Below are 14,539 nucleotides of genomic sequence, written 5' to 3'. Positions count from 1 at the left end.
AGAAAAACAGATGGGTGGGCATTGGAGATAGACTGTGTTTGTTAGTCGCTTCAGCTTCAGAACTCCCTCCTTTCAATCTTTCCACTCTGTCAGCAGAGCAGGCAGGTTGGAACCACTGAGTGTCAATTTACCAGTCCCTTAGTCCCAATTATAATTAAATGAAGAAACTTCTTTTGAGGGGAAGGAAATTTGGTCATGCTGTTGGTGAATGACATATTTCTTTTTTTTTCCGATTCTTCTTCAGACTACACTCATTATGCAGACAGTTTCTTCTACTCTCCCCGGTGAAATATGTCTAACGTTTTAATTGGCTATAAAAATCTCAATGACTTTTTTTTTTTCTTCAAGTATGGACGGACAGCTTTCCAAAAACGTCTACCTCATCCTCATGGGCAATGATATCTAATCAGTAATGTCACATTTCCCAGATGTGGACTCCTTCTCAAACATTAACTCAGTTGGTACACCTGCCACCCTCGGCTTTGTGACGTAACTTTGCTTCTCACACCTGCTCTCCTCAAAATGTTTAATCTTTGTCTTTGTTTGACAACCTCGGTGTTTGCCCTCGCAGGATGTGGGTTTTATGCATACAGATGGGGAATGAATAAAAGGGTAAACCTGTATATAATTAGTGCACAAACCGTCCATAACATCACCTAACAAGTACCTATATTTAGATCAAGACTGTGGAGGTGGAGAGGAGTGCGACTGAGAGTGTCATATTAAACACTAAGTCATTTCAGCGACTTAATAAATGCTGAAAGTGACTCCAAAAAGTCCTGAATGCCATAGACTTACATTGAACTTCTTTTTATAAATACTGACTTAACCCTATAAAGCCAAACTTATCATATTTGATACATTAGTTTTGAAGCCCTCTACATGATCAGTGTGATATTAATTTTTGAAAAACCTGATGTGTACAATTAGGGACATGCAATACACAGATAATCCACCAGGGGGGAGGTTTTTGTTCACCAGAGGCCTTTCCAGTGACACTACAAGATTGTCATTAATGAGGAAGGAGGCAGAACTTTAGCAATTTTGAAAAGGAATTACCAATTTGTTAGACATGTTTGTTATATATTATGTTTTTGTTTGTTCAAAATTAATAATATTTGAGCACTGAGACCCAATGTATCAAATATGATACAAAATTGAAACTCATACATTGAAATTGATATTAAAAAAAAAAAAAAATTGGGGGGTTGTTCAGAAGGACCAATAAAGGCTCCAGTTTCAAATAACTGGAATTTTCTTTCAGGGATTTAATGGTTCAGGCTTTACAGGGTTAATATTAAAAATAAATAAATAAATGAATTGGTGGTGCACCATCAAGTTTTATCTCCATTAACCCATAAAGACCCAGTGCTATTTTTGTGTCAGTTCCCAAATATTTTTTTCTCCTTATTTAACCTTTCCTAAGTGATTTATTACCATTGATTGTAATATTATCTTCCTTATTTTGCTTTTTTTCTGTGTAAATCATGTATTTTCCTATATTTAATTCACTGATCATGTAGATGTTCATTAAAGCTCAGATTAAAGTTGAGGGTTATTATATTAGAAAGAGAGAAAACGTAAGAAAATATGACTTTTTCAGCAAAGATATCAATAATGGAATGTAAAAACTAGTGTGTCCATCCAGTGTCATTGATCCAACTCTTTGGGTTTTACTGGTGAATCAATGTTGTAGAAGATGATGGTGTTTCCATGGTAACTACAGAGCCTCTGGGCATCCATATGGGTCATATCTGATGACCATGTACAGATGAATAACTGAATTTTACACCAATTATTTACATGGATTGATAGGATTAGTGGATTAACAGGTATTAAACAGTTTAGATCAGTAGATGGTTTTGGTCGACGGTGGAGGTTTGGGTCTTTATGGGTTAATAAGAACCCCCAGTGTCTTGGCAAGTGGTGTTTATTTTGTCTAGTAACACAGTAACATGCACAAAATAATGAGAAAAATTATTACATGCAAATAAGATAAATATCTTGTGTGAGGTTATCAAGTCAATTACCTTGTACATGTTATAAAAAAATAATGACTAGAAGTATAAAAATTAAACCAATACATTTCAGGGGCTTCACATGTCTTTTATATTCAACAGTTGTCAGTAACTACTAACACATATCGAAGACAGTTCATTGAAGGTAGTTCAGTGTTTTGGTTTTTTTTGGTACATTTTCATATGTATTGGCTGATTAATCTGCTTTCTCCTGCTCAAAACACTGGTAACTCACTGACACTTGTTACTTTACTTTTCAGTATTATTTTAAAACAGACAAAAAGCCACTCATGTTCCTAACAATATAGATTTGTTTGATATAATGAATTATACCAAAGTAGGTGGGTTTCATCTCCTTTCTAAGTACACAGACATTTCTACCACTTAGTAAGAAGCAACATATACAGGATGTTTTCAAGATATAAATCATACTGAACTGGTTTCCAGTCTTGATGACTGAAAAGTTGTGCTGCATCTGTACTTGTTTGCATAATCAAATTACATGGGAATTACTCAGATGTGCACTGTGCAACTGATGTTGTTATGTAGCTCCATGCAACAAATAAATAAACAAGTAGTGCCAGGCACAACAAACCCCGCCCCTCACACATGCTTCACCCATGGTAAGTAAATGGGAAGATTTTTAAAATTTATAAAAAATTTGAACTTTGACCTGCTGTTCCCAAAATGTAATGAAATCCATTCTGGGTCACTGGCAATCAATAAAGTCAATTTAGTTTGAATCCAACCAATAGTTTTGCTTCTACAGACATGAGAAATTTCACCCATTATAAGTAAATGGGAAAAAAAAAAAGATTTAAAAAATTCATAAGAAAAATAAAACTTTGATGTACTTTTCCCATCTAGTCTGGATCACTGGCAATCTATAAACCAAATTTGGTATGAATTGACCCATTAATTTTGCTGCTACAGACACATTTGAAATTTTGCCCGTTATAAGTAAATGGTGAAAAAAAAAAGATTTTAAAAATTCATAAAAAATTGTAACTGTGACCTACTTTTCCCGAAATGTAATGAGATCTATTCTGGGTCACTGGCAATCTATAAACCCAATTTGGTATGAATTCAACCAATAGTTTTGCTGCTAGTGTGTTTACAAACAAACCAAAACAATACCCCTTGCTTCCCCTTTGGGGGGCGTGTTATAAAAATCTGTGTCTGGCTGTATATTTTAGTCCCACAATGAACTAGTGACACATCCAGGGTGTCCCCGCCTTTACCCATTGGTAGTTGGGATAGACTCCAGCACATTCACTACAAAAAAACAATCTTTTATCATGTATAGTATTATAAATCTGTATGCAGCAAAGCATGAAGAAGCAATTCAAGCATAATTAAGTATCTTTCGTTGCTCTTTGGCACACCAAGAAATCACGTACAGCAAGATTGTGAGTGTCTATATCTCCTGTCACGTAAACATCACATCAGACTAATTAAGAAAGGTTTGAGTGCAGCAACCAACAGCACACATTTGATGCTCAAAATAAACAATTGGTTGTTCAGATTCAGAGGATAAGCCATCCATTGAAGCGTATATAAGTAATCAACTGAAGTAAGTCTACGAGAATTAATTCAAGTAGAGATCTTTCATCGCCAAAAATATAGTCTCTCATTTAACAGTATGGCAAACTGCTCATTTGACATAAGCAATACTGATAAGAATTGAGTATAACGACCACTGTGCACCCACCTACAGATAATGGTGCTAGTATTGTAGGCTGCTTGGTGAACCAGCTGGTTATAGAGGTAATTGTAGTGTCTACACTGATCAGCACTGTGAGTCTAATTACTGTCTTCTCCAACATGTACTCGCATCCCATTCCCCGCTGTTAAAAGAAGCATATGTATGTCCACAGATGACGCCTTTTTGTGGCTTTGTGCGAAACTGCAGAGATAATATTAGTGTGTGAAATGTAGAGACTGCCAACTCAGATGGATGGATTATAAAATACTACCATCGTGGCACCCAGCAAGACTTCTCTACTTAATTGGCATGTTTTGACATTTTACTATTATATTTATTCCAACTCACATTATTGTTCAGAAACCGAACATTTATACCCAAGGCTGTTTTGTCAGAATGGAATGGGAATACTCAAATATGCAGTATGTCTATAACCTTTAGAGTTTGGTGTGGAGGTTCTGCAGACATTTACATATACTACAGGGTGTATCAAAAAAAAAAAAAAAAATTATATACTTTTTGAAAAATTACCCCCAGTTACGCATTGATAATTTTTGGAATTTTCTTTTATGGACGTTGGTAGGAAGGGGATTGGTGGAGATTTGTCCAAATTAGTGAGCAGGGGCAAATTGCGCAATCCAAGTTTAAACTGGTTTGTGTGACGTAGCGGTGGGATTTAAATCCAATCAAAGGTCATGGGAGGGGACAATCTAACCCTAACCCTATTTTATTAATTCTGGATTATTGAAATGGCAGGAGCTACTGTAGTTAAACTACAGACACTACTTGTTATGTTCAAGGCCAAAAGTAAAGTACTACCAGCTACATTACAAGAACTGTTTGTCTTCACTTCAGAGAATGAAGAACATAGAAGGAAAGGTCATTTCAAGCACCAGTGTGCACGGACAACTTTGAAGCAGATGTGTGTTTCAGTGGTGGGAGTTAAACTCTGGAATTCTCTTTATAATGAAGTGAAGAACTGTAAAAACATATTCCAACTGAAAAAACGGTATAAAGAAAAAACAATGAGATTATATGAACAGTTATAATATTTTACATTTTGCTTTGTATTTGTACTGCATCTTGTGACATATATATTTGCTTATTTTGGTCTGGTATAATGTTTTTGCATAGTTTTGTCAGGTATATATACTCAGTGCCAATGAAACGCAACACTTGAAGATTCTTATATTTTTTTTAAATCGATGAGGATTTTTATTCCATAAGCTCTTTGGAATTAATCATAGGCCATTTCTATACAGTAAAAATAAAAAATCACATCCAAATTTGTTGACAAAAAATAAGGATAAAGAAAGAAACTCAAGGACCCCCAAAACCAAAAGTCACAAGCGGTCCCGGAGGTGCTGCAGCTCAGTGTAGCGATCCTGCTGTTGCGTGGTCACACGTGCTCGTCCAGGCCGAGGTCTGTCTGCAGTTGAGCCAGTTTCTTCATGCCTCTGTTGCATCCTGACTATGGTGGACACATTGCATCCAAAACGGCGCGCCACCTGCCGAGCAGAAATTCCGGCCTTCAGGAACCCCATAGCACGGCATCTTTGGTCACGTGTCAGTCTAGGCATCGCTGAGTTATTGCAAATAATTTTCGTGCTTTTCAGCTTGCCTTTATATACAGAACATGACCACTCCTTAACCCTTTCATGCATAGTGGTCACTACAGTGGACAGTTACTCTACAGCTTTACTGTTGTATATTCATGGGTTTTGTTGTTTTAGTTCCATATCAACCAACACAGTGGACACTTATGCATCATCTCATAAACTGCAATTCATACCATTATTGTAACTTTGCTGTTCTTGATTGGTTCTTGAGTGGAAATCAATCATTAATATTTATTTTTTGCATATTATCTCCATGAAGTGAGTAATAACTAGTATTAGAATATGTTAAAATATGAGAAAACATGAGATTAGCTGCATTAAACATGGTTTCATTTCACTGTTTTCATATCACTTTATGATATTGGGTTTTAAATCCATGTTTCTTTGCTTCAAGAATAAAATTCATGATGTAGCTGAGTGGACATTTTTGTAACTCCATGAAAAACAGGTTGATTTAAAAAAAAAAAAAAAATTCAATCACATTGTTTTTTTTTTCATGCCTAAAGAGGAATAAAAACACTCGGGAAAAAAAAAAAATCTTGATTAAGGTTCTCATAATTCATGCATGAAAGGGTTAACTGACCACAATTCCTTAAGTTGAGCAGTTCATTGCTGAGCAATGAGAAAAACAAGTCTTATGAATGCAGACAAGTTCATTCAAGTGTGACAATAGCTCAACCCGTCTCAGGTTGTTAAGAAATTGTCTGGGATTATCTTATACAGGTGAAACTTAAACATATTGATGCAGCTCAGGAACAATAAAACACATTCAAGTGTTGCGTTGTCATTGGCACTGAGTATATTTACATATGTTTTGTACTTTCTGGACATGTAGTTTTGCACTTGGTTTTGTATTCATTTTTTACTATCTTTGGATGTATTTAGTTTGGTTTGTCTGACTTTATACAGTATGATTTTATAGCTAGTTGTGAATGGCTAACCATTAAGGTTATTATTATTTAGAAGGGGCCAGGAAATATAAAATTTTCTTCGTCCTGCTCCTTTTCGAGCATGGGTGTGTACATGTTTGTTTACTGGATGTTTAGTGAATGTTTGCTGGTGAAACGCAACACCCAAATAAATGAAATGAAGCCCTTGTTTTCCAATTTTGTGGAAAACAACATGGATGCCCATTGTCCCCTCCCATGTCCTGTGATTGGATTTAAATCCCACCACTACTTCGCGCAAACCAGTTTTAACTTGGATTGTCCAATTTGCCCCTGCTCACTCATGCATGAAAACCTGCGTCTGTAAATTTGGACAAATATCCACCAGTCTCCTACCTACCGATGTCCATAAAAGAAAATTCCAAAAATTTTCAAATGCAGAACTGGGGGTAATTTTTCAAAATGTATAGTTTTTTTTTTTTTTGATACATCCTGTATAAGTGTTTAGGAGTGATGGACACAGGTGGATGCTGGGATGATGGAAGGGGTTTAAAGAGAAGCGGCAGCAGCAGTGGTGAGTCAAGAGGGAGACCTGGGAATTTGTTGTACTTTAAACAGACCGCCAAATTGGAGGGTGTGTTGGTGCGTAAAGAAGCATGTCGTTATAGTACGTATCAGCTCCAGTTGTCCGTCTGAACTAGCTCACAGGCATCGCTTCATCAAACATACCTGCTCTGGAAGTGTGATTTCATTGGCAATAGCAGCATAAACAACTCTCAAGCACAAAGCTCGATATAAAAAGCACTTTGTTTTGATTTAGTTGGCTTTGCTTTTGAGTGCGTTTGTTGGTTTGAGGACATTTTAAATCATCTCCCACTTTTGCTCTGAATGCCTCCTCTTTAAGTCTTTTTCATTCACAGTCAAAACAACCACACGGAGATTGTTGGTAATTTCATGTCGTATGAACAAAGCACATTGTCTGACTACTGTTCTGTACATTTCACAAAAAGTCTTTTTTTTTTTTTTGTTTTTACATTAATCAATTCCATACTTCTTTCTTGTTATCATACCTACTTGACTCTTCTCCTCCTGCTTGACGTTCTCTCCATCTTTGTCCCTTTAACCTCATACGTATATTTCAACTCTATAAATACAAAGTGTGAAGCAACACAAATACACACCAACCCACACACCTGCGACTCTGTAAACCACTTTTGAAACCTACCCATGGATTGAGAGGGTGTGGAGGTTATAAAAGTGCTGACTGCACCCAGCTATGAGTAAGGCTTTCACATATGTGCATACTGGCTCTGTAAGCATACTAGCTAGTCTTTTCTGGGTCATCTCTTGTCCACTGTAAGACGTATGTTGCAATTTTGTTGTGGTTGAGTGGCTTTCAATACTTAAGTGTTTTGCGTCTACATCATTTGGCTATTATAAATAACAGTGGGAAGTGAGACGGTAGTCAAACACAGTGTCCATCCATTATTGAGAATGCCGTTGGGACCAGATAGAAAGCATGCTACTGTACGATGTTGTTCAGCGAGGGAGCAATACAACATTTTTCTTTGCATTTTATGGGCAATAAGGTACACAACACACAGAAAGTGAGAGATTATGAAGTTCAAAACTATAAGGGTTTTTCCTTTTGTAGCTTATAGATTTCATAGCTTCTCACGTACAGTATCACTTTAACCACTTTAAACAACAACAGTAACAATATTATTATTATTATTATTATCATTATTATGATTTTATTGATATTCATGCAAAATAATAATCGCTATATAGTGATCATAAGGAATAGTAATTGGGGGTAGGAGTACATAAGTTTTTACTTCTTCCTACTCCTTTTCGAGCATGTATAATTCAATTTCCTTTGTTTTCTTTATCTTCTTCTTCTTCTTCTTCTTCTTCTTATTATTATTATTATTATTATTATCATTATTATTATTATTATTTATGTATTTATTTTTGTGTTTTTTTGCTTATCAATCATTTATGTACCAGTACTTATATTTTACTGGTTCATTTTGTTTTTATTTTATTGTCTTCATGTTCGAAATAAAGATTTCATTCATTCATTCATTCAACCCATAAAGACCCAGTACTACTTTTATGTCACTTTCCAAATGAATTTTACTCTCTATTTAAACTTTCTTTACTGATTTATCACCATTTATTGTAATATTATCCTCTGTATTTTGCATTTTTTTCAGTAAAATTTGGGTATTTTCCTGTATTTCATTTACTGATCATATAGATGTTCATAAAAGCTCAGATTAAAGCTGAGGGTTGATTTTTTTTTTTTATTTAGTGATTTATTCCGAACATGCAATGAAATTTAACCTATATACAAACTAGGAAAACATACATAATAATACAAATATCAAAAATCACAACAGTCTTACGCAGAAGAACAGCACAATAGTTCCATTTACATGCCCGAAAAGGGGCGGGAAGAAGAAACGTGGAAAAGTGAAGAAAAAGTGACTTTTTCAGCAAATATATTGATAACTTAATGTAAAAACAAGTGTTTCCATCCACTGTCATTGATCCAACTCCATGAGTTTTACTGGTGAATCAATGTTGTAGAAGATGACGGTGTTTCCATGTTCACTAAACATTCACCAAATGGGTCATATCTAATGACCACGAAAAGACAACAAGGTGCATTTTACACCAATTATTTACATGTATTGATAGGATTAGTGGTTCAGAAGATTTTAACCCTTTCATGCATGAATTACGAGAACCTTAGTAAAGATTTTTTTCTTGAGTGTTTTTATTCCTCCTTACACATGAAAAAATAAACAATGCGATCATTTTTTTTTTCATGGAGTTACAAAAATATCCATGTATTTAATTTTTGAAGTAAAGAAATGTGTGTTTAAAACCCAATATCAGAAAGTACAGAAGAGGATTAGGGCCACTGGACAATAATACAATAAACTAAGGTCCAATATGTATTTCTTATTATTATTATGAGAAAAAAAAGTCAGAATTCCGAGATTAAAGTCAGAATTCTGAGAAAAAAGTCAGAATTCGGAGAAAAAATTTAGAATTCTGAGATTAACGTCAAAATTCAGAGTTTAAAGTCAGAATTCTGAGTTTAAAGTCAGAATTCTGAGGGAAAAAAAATCAGAATTCTGAGATTAAAGTCAGAATTCTGAGTTTAAAGTCAGAATTCTGAGGAAAAAAAAGTCAGAATTCTGAGATTAACATCAAAATTCAGAGTTTAAAGTCAGAATTCTGAGGAAAAAAAGTCAGAATTCTGAGATTAAAGTCCAGTGGCCCTAATCCTGTTCCGTAAGAAAGTGATATGAAAACAATGAAATAAAAACATTGTTAATGCTGCAAATCTGATGTTTTCTCGCATTTTAACATACTCTAATCCTACTTTTACTCATGTCATGGAAATAACATGCAAAAAAAAAACCAACAAACATTTGTGGCTAACAAATAACAGGTGATTTACACTCAAACATGTTAGTGCAGATCAGGTTTATGAAGAACAGCAAAGTGACAGTAATGGTATGAATGTCAGTGAATGTTGGCTGATATGGAACTAAACCAACAAAACCCATGAATATAAAAGAGAACAGCTGGTGAATAACTGTCCACTGGAGTGACCACTATGCATGAAAAGGTTAAACATTTTAGATCAGTAGATAGTTTGAGAATCTGCTGGGGTTGTTTGGGTGTTTATGGGTTAAATATAAAGACGTCCTCTAGGCATCATGAATACTATATCACTAGAAAGTAATAATAACTCTTAGAGTAAAAGATTGACAATTCAACCTGAGTATATCCCATGAGAAAAGCCCATGGAGTTTGCAAAATGGAAATCGTTCATGCATGAATATATAGTACATGTGGGTGATGTTTACTCTGAGCTCAACTGACAGACGCAGCTTCCCTTTGAAATCTATTTTCACCCCCTTACGTAAAGAATAAAGTCATCTACTATGTCTTAAAAATCTGCACAAAGCTGATACGAGTATTTTTTTTAAAGATTACGTGGCATCTTTTGAGGTATGGGGAGAAATATTTTTAGATAAAGTTGAAGAATTGGCAAAGAATATCTCCAATTCTAACAGTACTTTGAATCTTATTTTACCAGGCAGAGACATAAACACTGGAACACACACATCTTCAGTTAGATCTATTTTGGTGTCTGTTTTTGTCTTTTTTTTTTTTTTTTTTTGCATGTTAGAATTTTAGTTTTCCTGCAGCTAGCAACACTGGGGATTCACTGCTAATCTGGTTCAGAAATCAGCATGAAAGCCAGAGTGCCTGTGCGTCTATATGCATATGTTTGGTTAAGTGGATAAGAGTCTGCAGGGTAGGTGCAGAACATGCTTTGTATGCGTGGTCATATCACTTATGAGTACATTTTAATAGGAGTGGATGTGTGTTTTTCTAATGTGTGTATGTTCTCTCACATGCCCACCATTCGTGCCTGGTTGTAATCATGTGTAATGCGGTGCTGTTTCTCCATTTAACTTGCAAGGGAGGAGCGGGATGGGCTCAGTATTATTGCTGAAAATGAGATGTCATGCTCTGCTCACTTTAGGGCAGCCAGCCGGGCTCTCCCTAACTGACTTAGACTGCATGTGTGTGTCGGTATGTGTGTATCTGTATGTATGTGTGTGTCATAGAGAGGGTAAAAGTACTGGAGGGAGAGCGAGAAAGAGAGAGAGGGACAGAGACAGATGAAGAAAGGCAAAGAGAAGATACCAACAGAAAGAGAGAAAAGGGGGCTGTGTATGTCAGATTCCCTGACAGTTATTTGCAGAAATTATTCATATATAGGCAGTGTGTTGTGTGCTGATGGCTTGAGGTGTGTTGTGACAGGTGTCCTGCTCTGTGACTGAAATAGGAAGATAGGTAGTATCTCATTATATATATTTATATATATACACACACACCACTTACAGATCCAGCCATCTGTCACCTTGTACCCTTCTGATGCTTCATCAGCCATTATTGTCATCATTATTGTTATCCTGCTTGTCTGCACTGGTGATATTAATTGATCTGAACCACTGCAATGGAATGGAAATGTGTTGCTGAAAAGGGAGAGAAAGCTAGAAAGAAATGAAAAGACAAAAGGACAGAGTGAGTCAGATAGATGCAATAAATAGAGAGGATTATTAGATGTATTACCCTCTAAGTAGACTGCTTTCCATCTATCTGTTATTGTAGATAGATATAATATATTAAGGATTTTTTTTCTTGGTATTATTGTTTTTTTAATATATATTTTTGGTGTTATCTTTTTTTATTTCAGCTCTGGACACTGGACCGCCCCCTCTGTCTTCATGAAGGATACACAACAGAGTAGCCACATGAAAGGAAAGAGCCTTATTGTGTTCCTATAAACACAGCCAAATAGTGACAGATCGAGGGAGCAACGAAGGGAGGAAACAGGTAGGAGATGCTTTTATTTTTCATTATAGTGTTTCTCTGTGATTTCAGTTGAGAACGTTGAGTTTTACAGTTTTGAATTTTCACTTCTGGGAGCGACTGATATAGTTAAGTTGCCACTCTTATACTTCCCATAACAGACCCTGCAATGCTAATACCAGTAAACGTTTTAAATGGAAATGTGTTACATATGGTTAGTACAGCAAAATGAACTTGGTTGCTAATTGTGCAACCTTGAGTATTTCTCAGAATGCGATTGGCCTATGAGTATTTGGCAAGTGACGATGGGGTGCTGATCACTCTATTGATCACTCTGAAAAGAGAAGAGAAAAGGTTTTTAACCATTTGCTGTGAAAGTGATAATTATGGCATTGCGGATTTCCAAATTTCAGACCATGTTTACAGAATCCATTGCTCATCCTGCAAAGCAAGATGCAGAAGTACATGTATACCTGTCAACCATAAATGTATCCACCTACCAAACCAAGAGAACCCTGATACCATTATGCTTATTGATAAGTAAGCAACAAGTCACATGTAATTGTTCATTATTGTCAATTTTTCCAAATTTTTATTCACATAAAAAAAAAAAAAAAACCACACACACACAAAGTCATGTGCTGTCAAAATCAAGTAATCAGAATAATATCAGTTTCCAAAGACTGACAAAGCCTTTTATTATGACGTCTAACCGAATGTTCCCCTTGCTTGTTTATACATGTACTGACAACCAATGTTTTGAAAAAAAAAAAAAAAATGGTGGCACACTTGGTCGACGCAGTCTTTTCAATATCTAGTTGAAGTCAATGTGTTCCTATAATTTAATTCACATTCAAAATTTGACCTGTATCCAAAAAAATGACATCAGAAATGGACTCCCCATCCTGGAAACCCTACAAAACGATATATTATGCGATTTTCTTTGTCAACGAGAACAAACGTTGAAAATTGATGAAAATTCAAGATGGCGGAGGATGCCATCTTGAATTCTGAGAAATGTAACCAAGTTAGTAACCAAGTTAATTTAGCTCTACTAACCATATGTGACACATTTCCATTAAAAAAAGTTTACTGGTATTAACTAGGGCTGAACGATATGGACAAATTTCATATCTCGATACTCATGCCAGATATCTCAATATCGATAAGATACGATATGACTACGGGTTCGGTGAAAACCAAGAATTTTTCAGTAAAATACAAACATCGTAATACAAAAGAATGTGAAAAGTGCAGTTTTATTTATAAGAACTCACTGCCAGTCATCAACATTAACATAAAATCTATATCGTTTATATCATTGCTTTTTCGATATTAATATCTTGAATGTTCATATCTCGATATCGATACTGTAACGATATATCTTTCAGCCCTAGTACTAACATTGCAGGGTCATAATCATGGGAACTTGACTAATACAATCAGCTTCAAATCAGTGCTGTTGGAAGTCATTCACCACATGTGACAGAACGTGTGTGTGTGTTCACAGGAATCACACAACCTTTATCTGACTTCACTGCCGTCTTCTTAAACACAGTGGTAAAAACCTCATTATTAAACACATGCAGTGCCTTTTAATAGGTCAAGGGTTCACGCTATTGTGTATGCTTCAGTGTGTTTGTGTCATGTGCATCACTGTAGCAGTGTGTATGGACAGCATTATGCTTTTGGCACACGGTTTGAAAGCACTGGTTAGTGTCTTCATAGACATCTATTATGCCATCTTTCCTGCATTTATCGCACTTATTTTGCTGGCAACACTGTCATTAGTGCCGACAGTACTCCTCTTAACACAGCTATTATATTCTGTCTGTGTGTGCATATGTGAGTGTGCAGTGTGTGTCAGGCAGAGATAAAGTAAAAGAAGTAATTGTTGTAATTATGTCTTCTTTGCGCTCCACTCCCGCCTACTGAACTGAGCTGTGCTGAAGAAAGCCTCGCTACTCTATACAGAATGTAATGTAAGAAAAAAAAAAAAAAACGCACCCAGTCTCATTTTATCTGAAATTAAGTTTCAGTGCCATATGACGGTGATCATATGTCATTATGTTAATTAGTGTTACCACAGACAGAACCAGGGCTGCTGACAATAGCATGAGAAGAAGAGAGGTCCCACATATAATCACTGTTAATAAAAAATTATGATTTATCAGAAATATAGAGGATGATATGATATGAACTGTGGCACCAATAGAGACACAGCAGTTTTCAGTGTATTTATGACACACTCAGCGCTCGATGGTTTTTCTCATTATTCTTGATGTTTTCATTGATCTGTGTGATTGCTTTTAAATTTGAACTGAAATTGTTCTTCAACTCATGTTTTTTTCATCTTATTCATTTTGTATTTTATTTATTTAAGAAGTTGTTTGTTGTAACACTGTCTACTGCTCTCTTGGTGAAGTCACGCTTGGAAAATAGATTTTAATCTCAATGAGGATTTCACCTGGTTAAATAAAGCATATATACTGGGACTAATTTTAATAATTACCTTCCAGTATTGTGCTATGTATTAAACCAACATTCGTTTTTTGGGTTTGTAGAAATATTATGACCACATATATGCATCTCTCAGTCTCTGTATTTAGGGTGAAATCTGGATATATGGCAAGTATGTGCAGCAAAAACGAACATTTCAGGGAAAAAAACAGCTTCTATAAACCAAAGAGGTAGTATTTAGTGTGACCTCCCTTTGCACTTAACATGTATTTAACCCTTTTGTTTGGAAAGTGTGAGATTTACTGCATTATTTTTCATTCAACACATGTTAGATGTTTGTAATTGTTTGTGCTGCTTCTTGTCAAAGGGTCAGGGGTCACACTAAGTTGCAACTTTAACCTTTAGAACCCATTTAGTTCAGTTTTTCTGTATCTTTTAAGA

At 35.5% G+C, this 14,539-nt stretch overlaps 1 protein-coding gene across 3 annotated transcripts in view; it reads left to right on the top strand.

The window, feature by feature from the left end:
• Positions 1-14,539, top strand: part of elfn2b (extracellular leucine-rich repeat and fibronectin type III domain containing 2b) — a 121,650-nt gene that overhangs the window by 25,681 nt on the left and 81,430 nt on the right. For 2 of the 3 annotated variants that reach the window (XM_030141308.1, XM_030141306.1), the window contains exon 2: positions 11,523-11,662. The gene's annotated coding sequence lies outside the window, so the exon portion shown is untranslated. Of the gene's footprint in view, positions 1-11,522; positions 11,663-14,430; positions 14,433-14,539 lie in introns of all 3 variants that reach the window. The other variant, XM_030141307.1, reaches the window with a different exon arrangement.

Source organism: Sphaeramia orbicularis, chromosome 8, assembly GCF_902148855.1.
Source record: "Sphaeramia orbicularis chromosome 8, fSphaOr1.1, whole genome shotgun sequence".
Lineage (NCBI taxonomy): Eukaryota > Metazoa > Chordata > Actinopteri > Kurtiformes > Apogonidae > Sphaeramia > Sphaeramia orbicularis.
This window is presented reverse-complemented; position numbering and strand designations above follow the sequence as displayed.